Below are 6,938 nucleotides of genomic sequence, written 5' to 3'. Positions count from 1 at the left end.
AAACAATTTAATCATGGTCTTCTCCTACTGACCCGCAAAGAAAAGAAAAGAAATAAAAACTATTTACACGGGAAAGCTCCCAACAAGCAAAAGAAGAACGGGAAATATTTTTGGGTTTTCTTTTTAATTACTACAGCAAATAAATAAACTACTACTAACAATTTTTTTGGTTTTTTCTTAAGGTTTATTAAACACACAAGAAGAAAGCAGGAAAAAGAAAATAAACTAGCATGGATATTACAGTGAAAGAGTATGAGCACCGGCATCTAGCAATTAGTGTGTGTGAACATGAATGTAATGTCGGTGGGAAATACATACTCCCCCAAGCTTAGGCTTTTGGCCTAAGTTGGTCTATTGCCAGGGATAGCCTGGCGGATACCCGTAGGTGAAGCTGGGGTCATACTGCAATGAAGAAGACTCTGACTGCCACTGGCTGGCAACCACCTCTGGATCCCAAGAATAAACAGACTATCGTGGAGGCTCATCTTGTGGCTCCGGTTCCAGGGCTGGTGTAGGATTCCGATAGGCTTGAACGGCCGCCCACGGAATGATGTGAGGACCTGCAGACAAGTTAAACAAAGAAGGATCAGGCAAAGTAATAGTCTCAGGGTGATGTTTATCAAAGTATAATTTATATTTGAGCTCCCCTTCACGACTCTTAACAAGAAAGTCATGCGCTAGCATACTCTTATAATCTAAATAAGCACAGGGCAACGATGTTTCTACTTTTTCCTCATGCCTAATAGGTATTTCAAAATATTCAGCTAGGCGTGAAGCATAAATGCCTCCAAAGATAGGGCCCTTAGTACGGTTCAGACTTAACCGCCTAGCAACAATTCCACCCATACTAAAAGAGTTATTGCGGTATAAACCATGGAACAAAATAATAATATCAGTAACACTAAGGTTTCCACAGTTCCCGCGTCCAATCAATCAACGACTAGCAAATAAGGCAAAGTAGCGTAAAACAGGAAAATGTATGCTAGTAATCCTTGCATCAGAAACCTTCCTGGTTTCTCCCACAGTGATAGTGTTAATAAAAGCTTCTACTTCATTACGGTGTGGTTCATCCAAGGTGCCCTCAAAGGGTATTTTGCAAACCTCCTTTACAACGTCATATAAATGAAACTCTACTGATGGAGGTGATTTCTTAGGGAAAAAATAGAAGTTTTGCACAAAAGTATTTGTGAGTAAGAGATACTGATGACATTGGTCGCGGAGGAAGTCGGTGAGGCCAACATTCTCAATCAATAAATAGAAATCCTCATAAATCCCAGCTCTCCTCAAGAAGCCATCGGAAGGCCATTCACACGGCCGGACCTCTGTGGTGCGAGGCAAATTAAATTTGGGCTTCTGCTCTTCTTCCTTTTGTTTTTCCTTCGAGCTTCGGCTCAACGAGCCCCTCAAAAGTCTCTTCATTATTTTCTGAAATAATCTGAAATTTTTAGTAACTTCAAATAAAAGTGAACCAACTTCAATAAAATTGATAGCAACAACTCCCACTAGTGCCTAAAGCCTATATCAAGCATTAGAACTACTTGGAATCATATAAATTTGACATGCAAGCTCAAGAACATGGTCACCTATGCAGCACAAGTTTGCAATGAATAAAGCACTAGAACAAAAACTAATTGGACCAATGGAGGAGTCACATACCAAGGAACAATCTCCCCAAGCAGTTTTGCGAGCGGTGCTTTGAGCAAGGAGATCGAAAATCACAGCAACAGGGGCTGGAACTCATGCTTGAGTTGGTTTTTCGTGTTTGTGTGAGGCAGAGGAAGAAGATGGGTGCAGGGATAAGTGGAGGAGGGCCACCCTGGGCCCACGAGGCAGGGGGGCGTGCCCTAGGGGTAGGGCGCGCCCTCCACCCTCGTGGCCAGGTGGCAGCTCCCCCCACGGTAATTTTTGCACAGTAAATCCTCAAATATTCCAAAAAAATCATATTAATTTGGCATTGCATTTTGAGGACTTTTATTTTCGGGATATTTTTTATTGCACGGATAAGTCAGGAAACAGACAGAAAAAATGCTATTTTACTTTATTTCTACTAAATAACAGAAAATATAAAGAGGGTACAGAAGGTTGTGCTTCTAGTTTCATCCATCTCGTGATCACCAAAATGAACCCACTAACAAGGTTGATCAAGTCTTGTTAACAAACTCATTCCGAATAACACGGAACCGGAGAAATTTCGAATAACACTAAGTTACCACAACGGGGATACAAAAATCCCCAACAATAAGAATATCATACTTTTTCTTGATAGTAGGGAGAGGAAATTCAAAACCTCCAAATATAATCGATGGAATTTTTCCAATAGAGTTGACACTATAAACTTGAGGTTGTTTCCTCGGAAAGTGTACCGTGTGCTCATTACCATTAACATGAAAAGTGACATTGCCTTTGTTGCAATCAATAACAGCCCCTGCGGTATTAAGGAAAGGTCTTCCAAGAATAATAGACATACTATCATCCCCGGGAATATCAAGAATAACAAAGTCCGTTAAAATAGTAACGTTTGCAACTACAACAGGCACATCCTCACAAATACCGACATGTATAGCAGTTGATTTATTAGCCATTTGCAAAGATATTTCAGTAGGTGTCAACTTATTCAAGTCAAGTCTATGATATAAAGAGAGAGGCATAACACTAACACCGGCTCCAAGATCACATAAAGCAGTTTTAACATAATTTCTCTTAATGGAGCATGGTATAGTAGGTACTCCTGGGTCTCCAAGTTTCTTTGGTATTCCACCCTTAAAACTATAGTTAGAAAGCATGGTGGAAATTTCATCTTCCGGTATCTTTCTTTTATTAGTAATGATTTCCTTCATATACTTAGCATAAGGATTTGTTTTAAGCACATCAGTTAATCGCATGCGCAAAAAGATGGGTCTAATCATTTCAGCAAAGTGCTCAAAATCCTCATCATCCTTTTTCTTTGATGGTTTCGGAGGAAAAGGCATGGGTTTCTGAACCCATGGTTCCCTTTCTTTACCATGTTTCCTAGCAACGAAGTCTCTTTTATCATAATGTTGATTCTTTGATTGTGGGTTATCAAGATCAACAGCAGGTTCAACTTCTACATCCTTATCATTACTAGGTTGAGCATCATCATGAACATCATCATTAATATTTTCACTAGGTTCATGTTCATTACCAGATTGTGTTTCAACATCAGACATAGAGATATCATTTGGATTCTCAGGTGGTCCAGCAATAGGTTCACTAGAAGTTTGCAAAGTCCTATCATTTTTCTTTTTCTTCCTTTTAGAAGAACTAGGTACATCAATATTATTTCTCTGAGAATCTTGCTCGATTCTCTTAGGGTGGCCTTCAGGATACAAAGGTTCCTGAGTCATTCTACCAGTTCTAGTAGCCACTGTAACAGCATAATCATTTTTCTTACTATTCATTTCATCAAGCACTTCTTTTTGAGCTTTAAGTACTTGTTCTACTTGAGTGGTAACCATAGAAGCATGTTTTCTAACAAGTTTAAGTTCACCTCTAATATCAGCCATATAATCACCCAAGCGTTTAATCATAAAGGTATTCTGCTTTAATTATCTACCAAAATAAGAATTAAAGTCATCTTGCTTAAACATAAAGTCATCAAACTCATCCAAGCACTGACTAGCAATTTTAGTAGGAGGGACTTCAGCTTTATCATATCTATAGAGAGAATTTACCTTTACTACCTGTGTCGGGATATCGGGATTAGGAGGTTCTTCAGTAAATAAGGAATTGAGATCATATACTTCTTCAACGAGCGATAAATTAAGACCATGTATTTCTTCAATAGGAGGTAAATTCTTAACATCTTCAGCTTTAATACCTTTTTCTTTCATAGATTTCTTTGCCTCTTGCATATCTTCGGGACTGAGAAATAGAACACCTCTCTTCTTCGGAGTTGGTTTAGGAATAGGCTCAATAATTGGCTCCGGAGCTGGCTCGGGAGTTCGCTCAGGAGGTGCCCAATTATTTTCATTTGTGAACATATTATTCAATAGAATTTCAGCTTCATCCGGTGTTCTTTCCCTGAAAAGAGATCCAGCACAACTATCCAGGTAATCTCTAGAAGCATCAGTTAGTCCATTATAAAAGATATCAAGTATTTCAGGTTTCTCAAGAGGATGATCAGGCAAAGCATTAACTAACTTGAGAAGCCTCCCCCAAGCTTGTGGGAGACTCTCTTTTTCAATTTGCACGAAGTTCTATATTTCCCTCAAAGCAGCTTGTTTCTTATGAGCAGGGAAATAGTTAGCAGAGAATTAATAAATCATATCCTGGGGACTACGCACACAACCAGGATAAAGAGAATTAAACCATATCTTAGCATCACCCTTTAATGAGAATGGAAATATTTTGAGTATATAAAGGTAGCGTGATCTCTCATCATTAGTAAACAGGGTAGCTATATCATTTAACTTAGTAAGATGTGCCACAATAGTTTCAGATTCATAGCCATAGAAAGGATCAGATTCAACCAAAGTAACTATATCTGGATCAACAGAAAATTCATAATAATCCTTATTGGGAACACACATAGGTGAAGTAGCAAAAGCAGGGTCGGATTTCATTCTATCTCTAAGAGATTCTTTACTCCATTTAACTAGAAGCCTCTTAAGTTTGTATCTATCCTGACAAGCAGAAATAGCTGCAGAAGATTTCGCATCAAAAAGATAACCCTCAGGAATAGCAGGCATATTCTCATCATCACTCCCATCATCGTATTCAGATTCAATAATTTCTCTTTCTCTAAACTTAGAAATCTGTTCATCAAGAAATTCACCAAGGGGCACAGTAGTATCAAGCATAGAAGTAGTTTCATTATAAGTATCATGCATAGCAGAAGTGGCATCATCAATAACATGTGACATATCGGAATGAATAGCAGAAGCAGGTTTAGGTGTCGCTAGCTTACTCATAACAGAAGGTGAATCAACTGCAGAGCTAGATGGCAGTTCCTTACCTCCCCTCGTAGTTGAGGGATAAATTGTTGTCTTACTGTCTTTCAAGTTCTTCATAGTGTCCAGCAGATATAAATCCCAAGTGACTCAAAGAATAGAGCTATTCTCCCCGGCAACGGCGCCAGAAAAAGGTCTAGATAACCCACAAGTATAGGGGATCGCAACAGTTTTCCAGGGTAGAGTATTCAACCCAAATTTATTGATTCGACACAAGGGGAGCCAAAGAATATTCTCAAGTATTAGCAGCTGAGTTGTCAATACAAGCACACCTGGAAACTTAGTATCTGCAGCAAAGTGTTTAGTAGCAAAGTAATATGATAGTGGTGGTAACAATAACAAAAGTAAAGACAGCAAAAGTAATGTTTTTGGTATTTGGTAGTGACTGTAACAGTAGCAACGGAAAAGTAAATAAGCGAGAACCAGTATATGGAAAACTCGTAGGCATCGGATTAGTGATGGATAATTATGCCGGATGCGGTTCATCATGTAACAGTCATAACATAGGGTGACACAGAACTAGCTCCAATTCATCAATGTAATGTAGGTATGTATTCCGTATATAGTCATACGTGCTTATGGAAAAGAACTTGCATGACATCTTTTGTCCTACCCTCCCGTGGCAGCGGGGTCCTATTGGAAACTAAGGTATATTAAGGCCTCCTTTTAATAGAGAACCGGAACAAAGCATTAGCACATAGTGAATACATGAACTCCTCAAACTATGGTCATCACCGGGAGTGGTCCTGATTATTGTCACTTCGGGGTTGCTGGATCATAACACATAGTAGGTGACTATAGACTTGCAAGATAGGATCAAGAACTCACATATATTCATGAAAACATAATAGGTTCAGATCTGAAATCATGGCACTCGGGCCCTAGTGACAAGCATTAAGCATAGCAAAGTCATAGCAACATCAATCTCAGAACATAGTGGATACTAGGGATCAAACCCTAACAAAACTAACTCGATTACATGATAGATCTCATCCAACCCATCACCGTCCAGCAAGCGTACGATGGAATTACTCACGCACAGTGGTGAGCATCATGAAATTGGTGATGGAGGATGGTTGGTGATGACGACGGCGACGAATCCCCCTCTCCGGAGCCCCGAACAGACTCCAGATCAGCCCTCCCGAGATTGATTAGGGCTTGGCGGCGGCTCCGTATCGTAAAACGCGATGATTTCTTCTCTCTGATTTTTTTTCTCCCCGAAAGCCAATATATGGAGTTGGAGTTGGCGTCGAAGGGTCTCCAGGGGGCCCACGAGGTAGGGGGCGCGCCCCCCACCGTCGTGGACAGGGTGTGGGCCCCCTGGTCTTCATCTTTGGCGAGGATTTTTTATTATTTATTCTAAGATATTCCATGGAGTTTCAGGTCATTGCGAGAACTTTTGTTTTCTGCACATAAAACAACATCATGGCAATTCTGCTGAAAACAGCGTCAGTCCGGGTTAGTTCCATTAAAATCATACAAGTTAGAGTCCAAAACAAGGGCAAAAGTGTTTGTAAATGTAGATACGACAGAGACGTATCAGGAGGCCACTCTCCCTAGCAAAGAAACAAGCCGCACCTGGATCATGTACTTTGATGGGGCTTTCTCGCTGCAATGCGCCGGTGCCGGTGTGTTGCTTGTTGCACCCACCGGAGAGCACCTCAAGTACGTCATCCAAATGCACTTTCCTCGGGAGATGTCAACCAACAACACCGCCGAGTACGAGGGTCTCCTTGCTGGTCTCAGGATCGCGGCGGACCTCGGAGTCAAAAAGCTTGTCGTCAGGGGCGACTCCCAGCTCGTCGTCAGGCAAATCAACAAAGGTTACCAAAGCCCGCTGATGGAAGCTTACGTGGATGAAGTGAGGAAACTAGAAGAGCGCTTTGACGGCATACAAGCGGAGCACGTCCCTCGGACGGAGAACGACATCGCCGTTTACTTGTCAAAGCGCGCTGCCCTCAAGCTACC

This window comes from Triticum aestivum, chromosome 5B (genome assembly GCF_018294505.1).
Source record: "Triticum aestivum cultivar Chinese Spring chromosome 5B, IWGSC CS RefSeq v2.1, whole genome shotgun sequence".
Classification (NCBI taxonomy): Eukaryota; Viridiplantae; Streptophyta; class Magnoliopsida; order Poales; family Poaceae; genus Triticum; species Triticum aestivum.
Note: the sequence above shows the minus strand (reverse complement) of the source record.